At 40.8% G+C, this 21,080-nt stretch overlaps 3 long non-coding RNA genes across 4 annotated transcripts in view; 2 read left to right on the top strand and 1 right to left on the bottom strand.

Annotated features, from left to right (window-relative positions):
* The first annotated feature begins 562 nt into the window (after window positions 1–562).
* Window positions 563–1,670, top strand: LOC139764299 (uncharacterized). The gene is made up of 4 exons (XR_011716343.1): window positions 563–703; window positions 882–1,026; window positions 1,182–1,392; window positions 1,560–1,670. It is a non-coding gene; the product is annotated as an uncharacterized lncRNA (long non-coding RNA).
* Window positions 1,671–4,222: 2,552 nt separating this feature from the next.
* On the top strand, window positions 4,223–6,164 carry LOC139764300 (uncharacterized). Its single transcript, XR_011716344.1, has 3 exons — window positions 4,223–4,378; window positions 4,546–4,879; window positions 5,036–6,164. It is a non-coding gene; the product is annotated as an uncharacterized lncRNA (long non-coding RNA).
* Window positions 6,165–15,916: 9,752 nt separating this feature from the next.
* LOC139764263 (uncharacterized) overlaps window positions 15,917–21,080 on the bottom strand; it is a 34,911-nt gene continuing 29,747 nt past the window's right edge. For both annotated transcript variants that reach the window (XR_011716331.1, XR_011716332.1), the window contains exon 3: window positions 15,917–16,069. This is a non-coding gene — a long non-coding RNA (uncharacterized lncRNA). The remainder of the gene's footprint in view (window positions 16,070–21,080) is intronic.

The raw sequence follows: 21,080 nt of genomic DNA, 5'->3' as shown, positions 1-21,080 counted from the left end.
ACCTCAGCGGATAGTAGAGGCGTCCGTGATTGCCACAGGTATACGAGGAAGATGAGATTGATGTCCTCGAACCATGTTCTATCTGATCAACTCAACCTTCCTTATACCCGTGCTATCACCTTTCTGACCTATCATCATCCTCTTGTCCTCATACACATTTCCGAAGACAATCTTGTTTCCCTATCTACACGATGAGCTTTTTATTTTGGTCATTATTATTATTATTAGCTCGAGGTAGTTATCAGTGCGCATACCTAACGATTGGAAATATTCAAACAACATTGGGTAGGTTCGGTCAGCCTCGAAGCGGTGCTTCAGAAATGGCAGGTGAGTGGTAAGTTCTGTACTGAGTTATGGTGAGGAAGGCTAGGGTCAGCTGGCCGGGGAACGGTAGCTCTTCTACTGGATCACGGTGAGGTAGGCTAGGGTGAATAGGAGAGATGAGAGGTCGCATGATCACTCGATAATGTGTTCACTTGATAATGTGTTCTCCATACTGGGCATCGCACATGAAGTTGTCCTGTCCTCCAGCACCATGAAGTGGAATAGAAGATGGTGGAGAGCGGTAACCTGAACGACTTGTGTAAGATATAAGTGTGTGTGAAAAGGAGTGGAACATGGCAGCAAAGATGAATGATGCATAGAGAATGAAATATCTGCATCAGAGTTTATTAGCAGCCAAATCCAACGTCTCTGTTCGCGGGTAAGTATATATGGGTATAGCTAAGTTTTGATAATAATGAAATATGCAATATATCTGTAAATATTAATGTAACCACATTTTCATATTAAGAATATATAGATTTTGTAAAAGAATTATGAAATTAAGTAACAGTGTGTGTCCATTCCTTGTGAACATGGTTGTGTTTTACTGCTGGCAGAGGCAACTCCCTCCAACGAACGTGAAGTGGAATAGAAGACGGTGGAGAGCTTTATCCTTAATGACTTATGTAAGTTATAAGGATAGAGAATGAAATATCTGCATCAGAGTTTATTAGCAGCCAAATCCAACGTCTCAGTTCGCGGGTAAGTATATATTGGTATAGCTAAGTTTTGATAATAATGAAATATGCAATATATCTGGAAATATTAATGTAACCACATTTTCATATTAAAAATTTAGTAACAGAGTGTGTCCATTCCTTGTGAACATGGTTGTGTTTTGCCGCTGGCGGAGGCAGCTCCCTCGAGTGAACGTGATTGGCATGAGACGTCTCCCCGTTGAGCGGCAGGCGAATTTTGCACGACAAAGGAACACACCACAGAACTCCCGAGGGAACAGCACACATTCCGGGTGAAACTTAGATTCTGGTCTGAAGCAGTGTTCACGGAGGAGATGTGTATATCGAACTCTCATGGCAAGGTTCACTGCTGGAGGAGGAACTGTACCAGGTAAGAAGTTAGTGATACGTTGCTGTTCAAAGACTTAGAACGTCATAGTTATGGTAACAAGAAATTCATGTGGATAACTAAAGGTTAATGATGTACTTTTCATACACCATAAATGATATAAATCCTACCGAACCTCTATAATTAACGTTAAAATCATAATGTTTCAGAGGGACAAATGACTGAGCCAACTTGAGGGAGGTGATCCGTTCGTCACTTTAGCTGCTACATGTAATGAAAGTGACATTCCATGGTCTCAGGAAGCCGTCATGAGAGCACTCAAGCGTCTTGCCTCAAGGAGGGTGGTACGTCCTGAACGTGTAAGTTTCGTATTGGGGTAAACCTTCGTCGAGTCGAGGCGTGAACCACCGACATAAATGATTGACATGACGGTATGTGGCAGACTGGGACCCTCCCTCCGGTTTGTGGCAGTATAGGGAGCATTTGGTTCCTCAGGGAGCGCTATGCTCCCAGGGTGTTATTAGCCGGGAGGCCATAGTTTTGTGTCAGGGAGTGAGTTGCCGTAACACTCTAGGGAGGGAAGGACAGAGAGAGAGAGAGAGAGAGAGAGAGAGAGAGAGAGAGAGAGAGAGAGAGGAGGGAGTGAACCCGACGTTTGGAAGTGAGTAATACACTGTTGTGTGTCATGGAATGACGTGTCAGGCGTCTTCGTCTGTCTTGGAGCGATCTGCCGCCGTGTATCAGGAAGGGATCTGCCACTGCGCCAGGCTATGAGGTGCAGACGCATGTCAGCTGGTGAGATGGTCGTTTGAAAGTGAACGGCTGTGATAAGAGACGAGTCGGGCGTTTTTGTTTGTCATTGTTGAGAGGGGGTGGGGGAGAACCTCTCGTCGTGTGCCAGAGAACAACAGACCGCCGTGGTAACCTGTCGTACATCGGGGCATAAGCCCCCGACGTGTGGTCGAATCGAAGCTACTGACTCCTGTCAGGTAGTGAGTAGCGTTCCTCCCCCGTCAGACAGGAAGCCGCCCTTGTGTGCCAGGGAGTTATTGGGACTAGTGTGTCCTAGAGTGAGGTGCCAACATGTGCTAGAGACAGAGCCAGAGAATCTGTCAGCGTGAGCAGAGGTTTTGTGCTGTCGCTACTGTACTAGTGTGAGACAGGAATCCAGCCTTGTGTATCAGGGAGTTAGTCATGTATTGTGGCTTCCAGAGGGTCAGAGACCTTCGTCATCGGTACACAGGTCTCTGGTGTTAGCTTCGCGCTTTCAGCTGCACATGAAGAAAAGTGCAGATATTACGGCACCCCGGAAGTCCTTAGGGGCGTACTGGATCTAACCGTGCAAGTAAAATCTGCCACTATCAACTGGCGTGGAGCATGTTTGTTGTCAAAGTACGAATGCTCTCCGTAAAAGCCCTAACCTGGACCCATACCCTTTACAGGATGTGCACAGGCTCAGATCAGCAGCCCGCCGAGTCCATCTGGTGTTGGTTCTTGGGCCGGCGAGTGCACATACCTTTCTGTGTTTTTGTTGGTGACAGTTGGCTGCGGTTTGCTTGTCGGGGCCCTGGGTGTCCTGGTATAGCTGCCTCCGTCCACCAGACCTCAGCGGTTGGTAGAGGCGTCGGTGACTGCCACAGGTATGCGAGGAAGATGAGATTGATGTCCTCGAACCATGTTCTATCTGATCAACTCAACCTTCCTTATACCAGTGCTATCACCTTTCTGACCCATCATCATCCTCTTGTCCTCATACACATTTCCGAAGACAATTTTGTTTCCCTATCTACACGATGAGCTTTTCATTTTGGTCATTATTATTATTATTAGCCCGAGGTAGTTATCAGTGAGCATACCTAACGATTGGAAATATTCAAACACCATTGGGTAGGTTCGGTCAGCCTCGAAGCGGTGGCTCAGAAATGGCAGGTGAGTGGTAAGTTCTGTACTGAGTTATGGTGAGGAAGGCTAGGGTCAGCTGGCCGGGGAACGGTAGCTCTTCTACTGGATCGCGGTGAGGTTGGCTGGGGTGAATAGGAGAAGAGAGGTCGCATGATCACTCGTTGATAATGTGTTTTGCATACTGGGCATCGCACATGAAGTTGTCCTGTCCTCAAACACCATGAAGTGGAATAGAAGATGGTGGAGAGCGGTAACCCTAACGACTTAATTTAAGTTATAAGTGTGTGTGAAAAGGTGTGGAGCATGGCAGCAACGATGAATGACGCATAGAGAATGAAATATCTGCATCAGGGTTTATTAGCAGCCAAATCCAACGTGTCTCTTCGCGGGTAAGTATATATGGGTATAGCTGAGTTTTGATAATAATGAAATATGCAATATATCTGGAAATATTCATGTAACCACATTTTCATACTGAAAATATGTAGGTTATGTAAAAGAATTATGAAATTAAGTAACAGAGTGTGTCCACTCCTTGTGAACATGGTTGTGTTTTACTGCTGGCAGAGGCAATTCCCTCCAGCGAACGTGATGGGCATAAGACGTGTTCCCGATGAGCGGCAGGCAAATTTTGCACGACAAAGGAACTCACCACAGAACTCCCGAGAGGAAACAGCACACATTCCGAGTGAAACTTAGATTATGGCCTGAAGTAGTTTTCACGGAGGAGATGTGTGTATCCAAGTCTCATGGCAAGGTTCACTGCTGGAGGAGGAACTGTACCAGGTAAGAAGTTAGTGATATGTTGCTGTTCAAAGACTTAGAACGTCATAGTAATGGCAACAAGAAATTCATGTGGATCACCAAAGGTTAATGATGTACTTTTCATACACCATAAATGATATAATTCCTACCGAATCTCTATAATTAACGTTAAAATCATAATGTTTCAGATGAGCGGCAGGCAAATTTTGCACGACAAAGGAACTCACCACAGAACTCCCGAGAGGAAACAGCACACATTCCGAGTGAAACTTAGATTATGGCCTGAAGTAGTTTTCACGGAGGAGATGTGTGTATCCAAGTCTCATGGCAAGGTTCACTGCTGGAGGAGGAACTGTACCAGGTAAGAAGTTAGTGATATGTTGCTGTTCAAAGACTTAGAACGTCATAGTAATGGCAACAAGAAATTCATGTGGATCACCAAAGGTTAATGATGTACTTTTCATACACCATAAATGATATAATTCCTACCGAATCTCTATAATTAACGTTAAAATCATAATGTTTCAGAGGGACAAATGACTGAGCCAACTTGAGGGAGGTGATCCGTTCGTCACTTTAGCTGCTACATGTAATGAAAGTGACATTACATGGTCTCGGTGACGTTTTCAACATTGGAGGCGGCTTTACTGCAACGAATGTTGCAGTAATTGCTGGAGGAACGTTTCGTGCGGCAGGTTTACCTCTCCCTGCCCGGCCTGTCAGTTCTATTAACGAGAGGAGCTCCGTCTACATTGGTCGTGTTTTTCGACACTGGTCCCTAGGAACAAGACAAGACATTCTATAGCTCCTGGACTAGGCTTACACCTGTCAACCAGGAGAAGACGTCCACACTCTTTATCAGGTAAGAAGTTGATATGTTCAAAGACTTAGAACGTCCTAGTTATGGTAAATTCATGTGGATAACTAAAAGTTTACGATGTACTTTTCATACACCATAAGTGATATAAATCCTGCAGAAGCACGCAATATAAGTAACGTTAAAATCTTAACGTTTCAGGGGGACCAGTGTCGGAGCGAGGAGAGCCGTTCGTCACTTTACCAGTAGCGGAAAGTGACGTACTCAACATTGGAAGACACCGCTTAACTGCAACGAGTGCCGAGTAACTGATGGAGGAATGTTTCTTCGATGCTTCTCCGGGGCGAGGGCCTTACGTTACCTCGCCGGGCATGTCATTTTTATTAATGACTGGAGCTCCATCGACATTGCTTCTTCGGAAGAAGACACCCTACAGCTCCTGGACTGTCAGAGCAGCGGACTTCAATCATCAGAAATGGTATACACCTGGCAACCAGGAGACAAGATAACTACACGGCCACACCTTTAGAAGGGAATGCTGCAGGCTGGACGTTGATTTAAAGCGTGTCTAAAAATTGACTGCTTTATTACTGCATATCAATACAAGCAGAGGACGAGATATATATATATATATATATATATATATATATAGTTGGAAAAAAAAAATTGTCATACTGTATGCATATACAGTCTGTCATATAAAAATTTTATATATATATATATATATATATATATATATATATATCCTCCCGCTGGTGGCAGAGGCAAGAGCACTGATGTTTCATCAACAATGCCATGCTCATCTCTCTTGGTGGTCGAGAAACTCTTCCTAAAACACGGCGACGCTGGCGAAAATATTTGTCTACTGCCCCGACGAATCTTGTTACTGCCACTTATATTTCTTCTTCAGTGACGATATCGTCATGATGCATCTCTTGTCAATCTTCTGAGGTCTATACGGTCCTGAAATGAATGACACTGCTGCTCATCATAGCCGACACTTCCACTAAACAACGGCTGCTCCGCTGCCCCGACGACTCTTGTTACTGCCACTTCTACTTCTTCAGTGACGATACCGTCATGATGCATCTCTTGTCAATCTTCTGAGGTCTATACGGTCCTGAAATGAATGACACTGTTGGTCATCATAGCCGGCACTTCCACTGAACAACGGCTACACCCATGCTGGTCCGCTGCCCCGACGACTCTTGTTACTGCCACTTCCAGTCCTTCTTCGTCGACTCCACCTGTGAATTATTCCCATTGTTAACTTCTTTGCTTAAGACTTCACTACAAATGTTTCAGTAAAATAAATTATTACATGGAAGAATGTAGCGTTCATTTGCCACAACTCACCTTTAGGGATAATCCAACGATATTGTCATGGTGCGTCTCCTGTCATTCTTCTGAGGTCAATATAGTCCTGAAATGTATGATACTGTTGGTCATGATAGCCGGCACGTCCTCTGAACAATGACTACACCCAGGCGAGGATGTATAACAGGTCCTGCAGTGTGAGGAACATGTTGGTCCGTTGCCCAGACGACTCCTACTGCTGCCGCTTCCAGTCCTTCTCCTTCAGCGACTCCAAATCCACCTATAAATTTCTTTGATTACTACTTTGCTGCAAATCGTCCAGTGAAGCAAATTATTACATGGAAGAACGTAACGTTCATTTCCTACTACTCACCTTTAATGGTAATCCAACGATATTGTCATGATGCGTCTCTTGTCAATATAGTCCTGAAATGTATGACACTTCTGGTCATAATAGCCAGCACGTCCTCTAAACAATGACTACACCCAGGCGAGGATGTATAACAGGTCCTGCAGTGTGAGGAACATGTTGCCCCGACGACTCCTGTTGCTGCCGCTTCCAGTCCTTCTCCTTCAGTGACTCCAAATCCACCTATAATTACAATACCTTTAAGCTCAAGAGGAATGAGTGAACTTTTCATATGTTATTCCCTTTCTGTTAACTTCTTTGGTTACGACTTTACTGCAAATGTTCCAGTGAAGCAAATTATTACATGGAAGAGTGTAATGTTCATTTGCTACTACTCACCTTTAAGAGTAATCCAACGATCTTGTCAATATAGTCCTTAAATGTATGACACTTCTGGTCATGATAGCCGGCGAGGATGTATAACAGGTCCTGGAGTGTGACGGACATGTTGCCCCGACGACTCCTGTTGCTGCCGCTTCCAGTCCTTCTCCTTCAGTGACTCCATCTCCACCTATAAATACAATACCTTTAAGCTCAAGAGGAATGAGTGGACTTTGCTACAAATGTTCCAGTGAAGCAAATTATTACATGGAAAAATGTAACCTTCATTTGCCACAACTCACCTTTAGGTATAATCCGAAGATATTATCATGATGGCCGGCACTTCGTCTGAACAACGGCTACAAATGATTATCCTATAAATCTATCGTCATATATTCGGAGAAATTTTCAGATTTTATGAAAAGCTTTGTATCTCTGAGCACCTCCAGCAGTGCCTGGTTCTTATCGGCAACGCTGGAGGGTGAAGAACATGTTGCCCCGACGACTCCTGCTGCTGCCGCTTCCAGTCCTTCTCCTTCAGTGACTCCATCTCCACACGTAAATACGAGTGGACTTTTCATAGGTTATTCCCTTTTTGTTAACTTCTTTGATTACGACTTTGCTACAAATGTTCTAGTGAAGGAAATTATTACATGGAAGAATGTAACGTTCATTTGCCACAACTCACCTTTAGGGATGATCGAACGATATTGTCATGATGCGTCTCCTGTCAATCCTCTGAGGTCAATACATTCCTGAAATGTATGATACTGTTGGTCATAATGACCGGCACTTCGTCTGAACAACGGCTACAAATGATTATCCTATAAATCTGTCATATATTCAAAGAAAATTTCAGTTTTTATGAAAAGCTTTGTACCTCTGAGCATCTCCAGCAGTGCCTGGTTCTTAGCGGCGACGCTGGCGGCCCAGACGAGGATGTACTGGAGGTCCTGGAGGGTAAGGAACATGTTGGTCCGATGACTACTGCTGCTGCTTCCAGTCCTTCTACTTCTGTGACTCCATCTCCACCTATAAGCTCAAGAGGAGTGAGTGGACTTTGCTACAAATGTTCTAGTGAAACAAATTATTACATGGAAGAATGTAACCTTCATTAGCCACAACTCACCTCTAGGGGTAATCCAACGATATTGTCATGATGCGTCTTTTGTCAATCTTCTGAGGTCAATACAGCCCTGAAATGTATGATATTCTTGGTCATGATTGCCGGCACTTCGTCTGAACAACGGCTACAAATGATCATCCTATAAATGGCAATATTTGTACCTCTGATCACCTCGAGCAGCACCTGGTTCTTAGCGCGACGCTGGCGGCCCAGAGGATAATGTAAAAGATACACTGGAGGTCCTGGAGGGTGAGGAGCATATTGGCTCGCTGCCCCCACGACGACTGCTGCTGCCGCTTCCATTCCTTCTCTTTCAGTGACTACATCTCCACCCATAAATACAATACCTTTAAGCTCAAGAGGAATGAGTGGACTTTTCATAGAATATTCTCTTTCTGTTAACTTCTTTGAATACGAATTTGCTACAAATGTTCCAGTTAAGCAAATTATTACATGGAAGAATGTAACGTTCATTTGCCACAACTCACCTTTATGGGTAATCCAACGATTTCGTCATGATGCGTCTCTTACTGCGACGCTGGCGGCCCAGGCGAGGATGCAGAAGATGTCCTAGAGGGTGAGAAACGTGTTTCTCCGCTGCCCCGACGACTCATGTTGCTGCCGCTTCCAGTCCTTCTTCTTTGGTGTCTCCATTTCCACCTATAAATACAATACCTTTAACCTCAAGAAGAATTAGTGGACTTTTCATAGGTCATTCCCTTTCTGTTAACTTCTTTGATTACGACTTTGCTACAAATGTTCCAGTGAAACAAATTATTACATGGAAGAATGTAACGTTCATTTGCCACAACTCACCTTTAGGGATGATCGAACGATATCGTCATGATGCGTCTCTTGTCAATCTTCTGAGGTCAATACATTCCTGAAATGTATGACACTGTTGGTCATGATGGCCGGCACTTCGTCCGAACAACAGCTACAAATGATTATCCTATAAATCTGTCGTCATACATTCATAGAAATTATCAGTTTTTATGAAAAGCTTTGTACCTCTGAGCACCTCCAGCAGTGCCTGGTTCTTAGCGGCGACGCTGGCGGCCCAAACGAGGATGTAGAAGATACCCTGCAGGTCCTGGAGGGTGAGGAACATGTTGGTCCACTCCAACTCCACCCAAAATTACAATACCTTTAAGCTCAAGAGGAATGAGTGGACTTTTCATAGGTTATTCTCTTTCTGTTAACTTCTTTGATGACGACTTTGCTACAAATGTTCCAGTGAAACAAATTATTACATGGAAGAATGTAACGTTCATTTGCCACAACTCACCTTTATGGGTAATCCAACGATTTCGTCATGATGCGCTCTTACTGCGACGCTGGCGGCTCAGGCGAGGATGCAGATGATGTCCTAGAGGGTGAGAAACTTGTTTCTCCGCTGCCCCGACGACTCATGTTGCTGCCGCTTCCAGTCCTTCTTCTTTGGTGTCTCCATTTCCACCTATAAATACAATACCTTTAACCTCAAGAGGAATGAGTGGACTTTTCATAGGTTATTCCCTTTCTGTTAACTTCTTTGATTACGACTTTGCTACAAATGTTCCAGTGAAGCAAATTATTACATGGAAGAATGTAACGTTCATTTGCCACAACTCACCTTTAGGGATAATCCAACGATATCGTCATGATGCGTCTCTTGTCAATCTTCTGAGGTCAATACATTCCTGAAATGTATGATACTGTTGGTCATGATGGCCGGCACTTCGTCTGAACAACGGCTACAAATGATTATCCTATAAATCTGTCATATATTCATAGAAATTTTCAGTTTTTATGAAAAGCTTTGTACCTCTGAGCACCTCCAGCAGTGCCTGGTTCTTAGCGGCGACGCTGGCGGCCCAGACGAGGATGTAGAAGATACACTGGAGGTCCTGGAGGGTGAGGAACATGTTGGTCCGTTGCCCCGACGACTCACTGCTGCCGCTTCCAGTCCTTCTCCTTCAGTGACTCCAAATTCATCTATAAATACAATACCTTTAAGCTCAAGAGGAATGAGTGGACTTTCATAGGTTATTCCCTTTCTGTTAACTTCTTTGATTACGACTTTGCTACAAATGTTCCAGTTAAGCAAATTATTACATGGAAGAATGTAACGTTCATTTGCCACAACTCACCTTTAGGGGTAATCCAACGATTTCGTCATGATGCGCTCTTACTGCGACGCTGGCGGCTCAGGCGAGGATGCAGAAGATGTCCTAGAGGGTGAGAAACGTGTTTCTCCGCTGCCCCGACGACTCATGTTGCTGCCGCTTTCAGTCCTTCTTCTTTGGTGTCTCCATTTCCACCTGTAAATACAAACATTTACGCTCAACAGGAATGAGTGGACTTTTTATAGGTCATTTCCTTTCTGTTAACTTTTTTGATTACGATTTTGCTACAAATGTTCCACAGAAGCAAATTATTACATGGAAGAATGTAACGTTCATTTACCACAACTCACCTTTAGGGATGATCGAGCGATATTGTCATGATGCGTCTCTTGTCAATCTTCTGAGGTCAATACAGTCCTGAAATGTATGATACTGTTGGTTATGATGGCTGGCACTTCGTCTGAACAACGGCTACAAATGATTTTCCTATAAATCTGTCATATATTCATAGAAATTTTCAGTTTTTATGAAAAGCTTTGTATCCCTGAGCATCTCCAGCAGTACCTGGTTCTTAACGGTGACGCTGGCGGCCCAGACGAGGATATAGAAGATACTCTGGAGGTCCTGGAGGGTGAGGAACATGTTGGTAAGTTGCCCGGACGACTACTGCTGCTGCCGATTCCAGTCCTTGTCCTTCAGTGACTCCAAATTCATCTATAAACACAATACCTTTAAGCTCAAAAGGAATGAGTGGACTTTCATGGGTCATTCCCTTTTCTGTTAACTTCTTTCATTACGACTTTGTTACAAAGGTTCCAGTGAAGCAAATTATTACATGGAAGAATGTAACGTTCATTTGCCACAACTCACCTATAGGGATAATCCAACGACAATGTCATTATGGCCGGCACTTCGTCTGAACAACGGCTACAAATGATGATCCTATAAATCTGTCGTCGTATATTCATAGAAATTTTCAGTTTTTATGAAAAGCTTTGTATCTCTGAGCACCTCCAGCAGTGCCTGGTTCTTAACGGCGACGCTGGCGGCCCAGACGAGGATGTAGAAGATACAATAGAGGTCCTGGAGGGTGAGGAACATGTAGCTGCCGCTTCCAGTCCTTCTCCTTCAGTGACTCCAAATCCACCTATAAATACAATACCTTTAAGCTCAAGAGGAACGAGTGGACTTTTCAAAGGTTATTCTCTTTCTGTCAACTTCTTTGATTACGACTTTGCTACAAATGTTCCAGTGAAACAAATTATTACATGGAAGAATGTAACGTTCATTTGCAACAACTCACCTTTATGGGTAATTCAACGATTTCGTCATGATACGTCTCTTACTGCGACGCTGGCGGCCCAGGCGAGGATGCAGATGATGTCCTAGAGGGTGAGAAAAGTGTTTCTCCGCTGCCCCGATGACTCATGTTGCTGCCGCTTCCAGTCCTTCTTCTTTGGTGTCTCCATTTCCACCTATAAATACAATACCTTTAACCTCAAGAGGAATTAGTGGACTTTTTATAGGTCATTCCCTTTCTATTAACTTATTTGATTACGACTTTGCTACAAATGTTCCAGTGAAGTAAATTATTACATGTGAGGATGTAACGTTCATTTGCCAGAACTCACCTTTAGGGATGATCGAACGATATTGTAATGATGCGTCTCTTGTTAATCTTCTGAGATCAATACAGCCCTGAAATGTATGATATTGTTGGTCATGATGGCCGGCACTTCGTCTGAACAACGGCTACAAATGATTATCCTATAAATCTATCGTCATGTATTCATGGAAATTTTCAGTTTTTATGAAAAACTTCGTATCTCTGAGCACCTCCAGCAGTGCCTGGTTCTTAGCGGCGACGCTGGCGGCCCAGACGAGGATGTAGAAGATACACTGGAGGTCCTGGAGGGTGAGGAACATGTTGGTCCGATGATTACTGCTGCTGCCGCTTCCATTCCTTCTCCTTCAGTGACTCCAAATCCACACATAAATACAATACCTTTAAGCTCAAGAGGAATGAGTGGACTTTTCAAAGGTTATTCCTATATGTTAACTTCTTTGATTACGACTTTGCTACAAATGTTCCAGTGAAGCAAATTATTACATGGAAGAATGTAACGTTCATTTGCCACAACTCACCCTTATGGGTAATCCAACGATATCGTCATGATGCGTCTCTTACTGCGACGGTGGCGGCCCAGGCGAGGATGCAGAAGATGTCCTAGAGGGTGAGAAACGTGTTTCTCCGCTGCCCCGACGACTCATGCTGCTGCCGCTTCCAGTCCTACTTCTTTGGTGTCTCCATTTCCACCTATGAATACAATACCTTTAACCTCAAGAGGAATTAGTGGACTTTTTATAGGTCATTCCCTTTCTATTAACTTTTTTGATTACGACTTTGCTACAAATGTTCCAGTGAAGCAAATTATTACATGGAAGAATGTAACGTCATTTGCCACAACTCACCTTTAGGGGTAATCCAACGATATTGTCATGATGCGTCTCTAGTCAATCTTCTGAGGTCAATATATTCCTGAAATGTAGAATACTGTTGGTCATGATAGCTGGCACTTCGTCTGAACAACGGCTACAAATGATTATCCTATAAATCTGTCGTCATATATTCATAGAAATTTTCAGTTTTTATGAAAAGCTTTGTATCTCTGAGCACCTCCAGCAGTACCTGGTTCTTAACGGTGACGCTGTCGGCCCAGACGAGGATGTAGAAGATGCACTGCAGGTCCTGGAAGGTGAGGAACATGTTGGACCGATGACTACTGCTGCTGCCGCTTCCAGTCCTTTTCCTTCAGTGACTCCATCTCCACCTATAAGCTCAAGAGGAGTGAGTGGACTTTGCTGCAAATGTTCTAGTGAAGCAAATTATTACATGGAAAAATGTAACCTTCATTTCCCACAACTCACCTTTAGGGGTAACCCAACAAATATTGTCATGATGGCCGGCACTTCGTCTGAACAACAGCTACAAATGATTATCCTATAAATCTGTCGTCATATATTCATAGAAATTTTCAGTTTTTATGAAAAGCTTTGTACCTCTGAGCACCTCCAGCAGTGCCTGGTTCTTAGCGACGACGCTGGCGGCCCAGACGAGGATGTAGAAGATACCCTGCAGGTCCTGGAGGGTGAGGAACATGTTGGTCCGATAACTACTGCTGCTGCCGCTTCCAGTCCTTCTACTTCAGTGACTCCATCTCCACCTGTAAGCTCAAGAGGAGTGAGTGGACTTTGCTACAAATGTTGTAGTGAAACAAATTATTACATGGCGGAATGTAACCTTCATTAGCCACAACTCACCTCTAGGGGTAATCCAACGATATTGTCATGATGCGTCTTTTGTCAATCTTCTGAGGTCAATACAGCCCTGAAATGTATGATATTCTTGGTCATGATGGCTGGCACTTCGTCTGAACAACGGCTACAAATGATTATCCTATAAATCTGTCATATATTCATAAAAATTTTCAGTTTTTATGGCAATATTTGTACCTCTGAGCACCTCGAGCAGTGCCTGGTTCTAAGCGGCGTCTGGCGGCCCAGACGAGGATGTAAAAGATACACTGGAGGTCCTGGAGGGTGAGGAGCATGTTGGCCCGTTGCCCCTACTGCTGCCGCTTCCATTCCTTCTCTTTCAGTGACTCCATCTCCACCCATAAATACAATACCTTTAAGCTCAAGAGGAATGAGTGGACTTTTCATAGGTTATTCTCTTTCTGTTAACTTCTTTGATTACGACTTTGCTACAAATGTTCCAGTTAAGCAAATTATTACATGGAAGAATGTAACGTTCATTTGCCACAACTCACCTTTAGGGGTAATCCAACGATTTCGTCATGATGCGTCTCTTACTGCGACGCTGGCGGCCCAGGCGAGGATGCAGATGATGTCCTAGAGGGTGAGAAACGTGTTTCTCCGCTGCCCCGACGACTCATGTTGCTGCCGCTTCCAGTCCTTCTCTTTGGTGTCTCCATTTCCACCTATAAATACAATACCTTTAACCTCAAGAGGAATGAGTGGAATTTTCATAGGTTTTTCCCTTTCTGTTAACTTCTTTGATTACGACTTTGCTACAAATGTTTCAGTAAAGCAAATTATTACATGGAAGAATGTAACGTTCATTTGCCACAACTCACCTTTAGGGGTAATCCAACGATATTGTCATGATGCGTCTCTTGTCAATCTTCTGAGGTCAATATAGTCCTGAAATGTATGATACTGTTGGTTATGATGGCCGGCACTTCGTCTGAACAACGGCTACAAATGATTATCCTATAAATCTGTCGTCATATATTCATAGAAATTTTCAGTTTTTATGAAAAGCTTTGTACCTCTGAGCACCTCCAGCAGTACCTGGTTCTTAGCGGCGACGCTGGCGGCCCAGACGAGGATATAGAAGATACTCTGGAGGTCCTGGAGGGTGAAGAACATGTTGGTCCGTTGCCCCGACGACTCCTGCTGCTGAATCTTCCAGTCCTTCTCCTTCAGTGACTCCAAATTCATCTATAAATTCAATACCTTCAACCTCAAGAGGAATGAGTGGACTTTTCATGGGTTATTCCCTTTCTGTTAACTTCTTTGATTACGACTTTCCTACAAATGTTCCAGTGAAGCAAATTATTACATGGAAGAATGTAACCTTCATTTGCCACAACTCACCTTTAGGGGTAATCCAACGATTTCGTCATGATGCGTATCTTACTGCGACGCTGGCGGCCCAGGCGAGGATGCAGATGTCCTAGAGGGTGAGAAACGTGTTTCTCCGCTGCCCCGACGACTCATGCTGCTGCCGCTTCCAGTCCTACTTCTTTGGTGTCTCCATTTCCACCTATAAATACAATACCTTTAACCTCAAGAGGAATTAGTGGACTTTTTATAGGTCATTCCCTTTCTGTTAACTTTTTTGATTACGACTTTGCTACAAATGTTCCAGTGAAGCAAATTATTACATTGAAGAATGTAACGTTTATTTGCCAGAACTCACCTTTGGGGATAATCCAACGATATTGTAATGATGCGTCTCTTGTCAATATAGTCCTGAAATGTATGATACTGTTGGTCATGATGGCCGGCACTTAGTCTCAACAACGGCTACAAATGATTATCCTATAAATCTGTCGTCATCTTTCATGGAAATTTTCAGTTTTTATGAAAAGCTTTGTATCTCAGAGCCGTTATTATATATGTACATATATATATCTAACCCTGAGTCACCCAGCCATGTAGTCATAGCGTTCTCGTAGCTGTCAAGTGATACAATTAAATAATCATACAACTAATATCTCTTCAACAATATCTAAGATTTTTGGGTGACGTTTTGCCCATATTTGGCTGAGCATAAGAGAGATTATTGCAAGGAGAATACGGTCACTGAGTATTGCCACAGATCCTGAGGTATGGCAGGGAAGGCATCGTCCATAGAAGTAAAGGTTTCTTTATCATTTTGTCATAAGGAATTCTATGATGTATTCATCGACACCTGAAGTTCAGGTATTGAACTGCACCATTACGAGGAGAGATATTCCCCACACCGATCTTCAAGGATATTGACCATTAGCCCACACCGATCTTCAAGGATATTGGCTGTTAAATCATGAACACTGAAGGAGCCACTTTTACACTCACTGAGCTATTTCGCGCCACGAATTCTAAGCAAATCAAAGTCAACAATGATGTGTGTATTCGCCACTTCAGACCGCGCATGGGCAAGAGGCAAAAATGTTACACTGAGCATGCACAGGAAAGGTAAAACTTAAGCTGAGCATCAATACTAACTGGAACATGAGAGTATGATACTGCTGCGTAAGGAATGTACGTTGGCGTTGGCTGGGGACCAAGTTGTCGTCTGCATGTAAACAAAGTACACGTTTCAGGAATGCAGTTTAGGCCCATGAGCATACCTGGGCCTTTCTCGATTTCCAGAGTCTGTATACCTGAAAAATTGCGTTCTAACTCGTGAAACAGCATCATGTAAATACATATATATACTTTTCAACAGGTTGTGTAGCAATGAAAGGATCAATATAATGGGACTAAGGTTGTATAGTTGTCAAAAAATGGCTCGAGACGAAGCGGTTGTTTCTCACGTTCACCTTGAATCTGAAAGCACGAAAACATGGTCGGACGTTCTCACTGGTGTTGTACGCGGGAAAGCTCAAACACTCACACACACACACACACACACACAAAATATGTATATCATCGATCCCCTAAAGACAAAAAGATCGGTAAATACTGCTATTTGCACTTAACGTATACTTATTGACCATTAACCCCGGAGTGACAATCTAGAATAGGCCAACCCGGTAGCTGTGAATGTATGACAGAATGCCAAGTTCATTCATATTTGTCAATTTCTCTAAATTTGGAAGAATTCCCGAGTCTGATCATTGTTTCTGTAGCTGTATCACATGTGGCAGAACGTTTGCCTCATGTATCGTGTGTGGCAAAATGTTCGTCTCAGCATTGTTAATAGCATCTATACTGAAATTTTCAAAAAAAAATCCATATAAAAAAAAAATCATGAAGATCCAAATAGAAAAAAAAAATCACGAAAATTCCAATGCTGTATATAGCCTTGCATTTTCCTCAGATTTTCGAGTTCTTCAGATTGTAATGATAATCTGAGTATAGATGGTATCCATATGTTGATCACGTATCTCGAATCAAAACGCTACATTTCCTAATATTAACCGTGTTGTTAGCACTTTAATTGATGACATTAATATTCGTGTGCTAATTACTACACTAATTAGAATCATTTCTACATTCTGACCACAGAGTCTTATTCAGCACAATAATATCTATACTGAAATTTTCGAGAAGATCCATATCAAAAAAAGATATCACGAAAATTCCATGGCTATAGCCATGCATTTTCCTCAGATTTTCAAATTCTTCAGATTTTAATGAAAATCTTTGTATAGAGGGTATTCTTTATGCTGATTACGTATTTCCAATCAAAACACTACATTTCCTAATACTAAACGTGTAATTAGCATTTACATAAATTACAATAATATTCGTGTGCTATTTACTCCACTAATGAGAATAACTTCTACATTTTGACCACAGATTCTTATTCAATACGCTTAATAGCATCTATACTGAAATTTTCAAAAAAAAAAACCCACATCAAAAAATCACGAAAATTCCAAGGCTAAAGCTTGGCATTTTCCTCAAATATTCAAGTCTTCAGATTTTAATGAAAATCTTGAACATGGATGGCTTTCTTTATGTTGATCACGTATTTCGAATCAAAACATTACATTTCCTAATACTAACCGTGTTATTAGCACTTTAATTAGTTACATTGATATTTGTGTGCTAATTACTCCACTGATAAGAATATTTTCCACAGTTTGACCACAGATTCTTAGCAAGCGTAATAGCATCTATACTGAAATCTTCCAAAAAATTCATGCTATCCAAACAATCACTAAAATTCCAAGGCCTTGCATTTTCCTCAGGTTTAGAAATTCTTCAGATTTTTATGAAAATCTGAGTTAAAATGGTTTTCTTTATGCTGATTACGTATTTCGAGTCAAAACACTACATTTTCTAATATTAAATGTGTTATTAGCACTTAAATAAATTACAAAAATTTTCGTGTGTTATTTACGCCACTAAATAGAAAAAATTTATATTTTTACCACAGCATCTATACTGAAGTTTTAAAGAAAATCCATACTATCAAAAAATCACGAAAATTCCCAGGCTATAGCATTATATTTTCCTTCAGATTTTAATGCAAATCTGAGTATAGATGGTATTCCTTATGCTGATTACGTATTTTGAATCAAAGAACTACATTTCCCAATGCCAACCATGCTATGAGCACTTTAACTAACTACAGTGACATTCGTGTGCTAATTACTCCACTAATTAGAGTGATTTCTACATTTTGACCACAGATTCTTATTCAGCATTCTTAACACCATGTATACTGAAATTATCAAGAAAATCCATACAAAAAAAAACACGAAACTTCCAAGGCTATACCAACATTTTTCTCAGATTTTCAAATTCTTCAGATTTTAATGAAAATCTATGTATAAATGGGATTCTTTATACTAACTACGTATTTCGATCAATAAATTACATTTCCTAATATTAACCGTGTTATTAGCAACTACATTAATTAGTAACTACATTAATATTCGTGTGCTAATTACTCCATTACACAAATCTTTAAATTTTGACCACAAATTCTTATTCAGCACTCTTAATAGCATCTATACTGAAATCAAGAAAATTAATATAAAAAAAATAACGAGATTTCCAAGGCCTTGCATTTTTCTCAGATTTTCAAATTCTTCAGATTTTTATAAAAATCTGTCTGGATGGTTTTCTTTATGCTGATCACGTATTTCGAATTAAAACTACATTTCCTAATATAAACGTGTTATTAGCACTTTGATTAATTACATTAACATTCGTGTGCTAATTACTCCACTAATTAGAAATATCAAACGTGTTATTAGCACTTTGATTAATTACATTAACATTCGTGTGCTAATTACTCCACTAATTGGAAATATTAAACGTGTTATCAGCACTTAATTTAATTTCAGTAATATTCGTGTGCTAATTACTCCATTAATTAAAAAAGTTTTAAATTTTGACCACAGATTCTTATTCAGGATTCTTAATAACATCTATACTGTAATTTTCAAGAAAATCCAATGTGACAAAAAAATCACGAAAATTCCAAGGCCATACCTGAGTTACGTATTTCGAATAAAATCACTACATTTCCTAATATAATCGTGTTATTAGCCCTTTAATTATTTACATTTACTTTCGTGTGCTAATCACTCCAGTAATTAGAAATATTAAACGTGTTATCAGCACTTCATTTAATTTCAGTAATATACGTGTGCTAATTACTCCACTAATTAAAAAAAAGGTTTAAAATTTTGACCACAGAGTCTTACTCAGGACTCTTAATAACATCTATACTGTAATTTTCAAGAAAATGCAATGTGTCAAAAAATTACGAAAATTCCAAGACCATAACTGAGTATGTTGATTATGTATTTCGAATAAAAACTCTACCTTTCCTAATATAATCGAGTTATTAGCACCTTGATTAATTACATTTACATTCGTGTGCTAATCACTCCACTGATTAGAAATATTTCTACATTTTGACCACAGATTTTTATTCAGCACTTTCAATAGTATCTATACTGCAATTTTCAAGAAAATCCACTGAGATCAATAAAATCACGAAAATTCCCAGGCCTTGCATTTTCCTCAGATTTTCAAGTTCTTCAGACTTTAATGAAAATCTAAGTATAGATGATATTCTGCAAGCTGATTACGTATTTCGAATCAACACACATATCCTATTATTAACCGTGTTATTAGCACCTTAATTACATTAATATTCGTGTGGTAATCATTCCAATAATTAGAATAATTTCTAAATTTTGACCACAGATTCTTATTCAGCACTCTTAATAGCATCTATACTTAAATTTTCAAGAAAATCCATGGTATCAAAATGATCACGAAAATTCCAAGGCTATAGCCTAACATTCTCGACAGATTTTCAAGTTTTTCAGACTTTCATGAAAATGATAATAGACGACATTAAGTTGATTAGGTATTTTGAATTAAAACACTATATTTCCTAATATCAACCGTGTTACTAGCACTTTCATTAATTACATTAATATTCGTGTGCTAATTACTCCACTAATTAGAATATTTTTTTCACATTTTGACCACAGATTCTTATTCAGCAGGCGTAATAGCATCTACACTGAAATTTAAAAAAAAAAAATCCAAGACGAAAAAAAAAATCACGAAATTCCTCAGATTTCCAAATTCTTCAGATTTTTATGAAAATCTGCGTATAGATGGTAATCTTTATCCTGATTACGTATTTTGAATAAAAAAACTACATTTCCTAATATTAAACGTATTATCAGCACTTAAATAAATTACATAAATATTCGTGTGCTAATTATCCACTAAATCGAAAAAAATTTAACTTTGACCACAGATTCTTATTCAGCACTCTTGATATCTATACTGAAATTTTCAAGAAAATCTATGGTATCAAAAAATTCACGAAATTCCCTAGCAGAATCTGTAGTCAAAATGTGTAAAATATTGTAATGAGTGGAGTATTTAGCACACGAATATTAGTGTAGTTAATCTAAGTGCTATTAACACAGTTGGTATCAAGAAATGTAGTGTTTTGATTCGAAATACGTAATCAACATAAAGAAAACCATCTAAACACAGATTTTCATAAAAATCTGAAGAATTTGTAAATCTGAGGAAAATGCGAGGCCTCATGTATCTTGTGTGGCAGAATGTGTGCCTTATGTATCGTGTGCGGTAAAATGTGTGCCACATATATCGCATGTGGCAGAATATGTACCTTGTGTATCGTGTGTGGGAGAAGGTGTCCCTCATGTATTGTGTGTGTCAGAATGTGTGCCTCATGTATCGCGAGTGGCAGAATGTGTGCCTCATGTATCGTGTGTGGCAGAATGTGTACCTTATGTATCGTGTGGCAGAATATGTGCCTCTTGTATCGTGTGGTACAATGTGTGCCTCATGTATCGTGTGTGGTAGAATGTGTGCCCATCTATCGTGTGTGGTAGAATGTGTGCCTCATGTATCTTGTGTGATAGAATGTGTGCCACATGTATCATGTGTGCTAGAATGTGTGCCTCATGTATCGTATGTGTCAGAATGTGTGCCTCATGTATCATGTGTAGTAGAATGTTCGCCTCATGTATCATGTGTGTTCGAATGTTTGCCTCATGTATCATGTGTGTTCGAATGTTTGTCTCATGTATCATGTGTCGTAGAATGTTTGCCTCATGTATCATGTGTCATAGAATGTTTGCCTCATGTATCGTGTGTGTTAGAATGTGTGCCTCATATATCATGTGTGGTTGAATGTGTGCCTCATGTATCGTG

This window comes from Panulirus ornatus, chromosome 49, assembly GCF_036320965.1.
Source record: "Panulirus ornatus isolate Po-2019 chromosome 49, ASM3632096v1, whole genome shotgun sequence".
Classification (NCBI taxonomy): domain Eukaryota; kingdom Metazoa; phylum Arthropoda; class Malacostraca; order Decapoda; family Palinuridae; genus Panulirus; species Panulirus ornatus.
The sequence above is the reverse complement of the archived record's forward strand: the minus strand, read 5'-3'. Positions and strand labels throughout refer to the sequence as shown.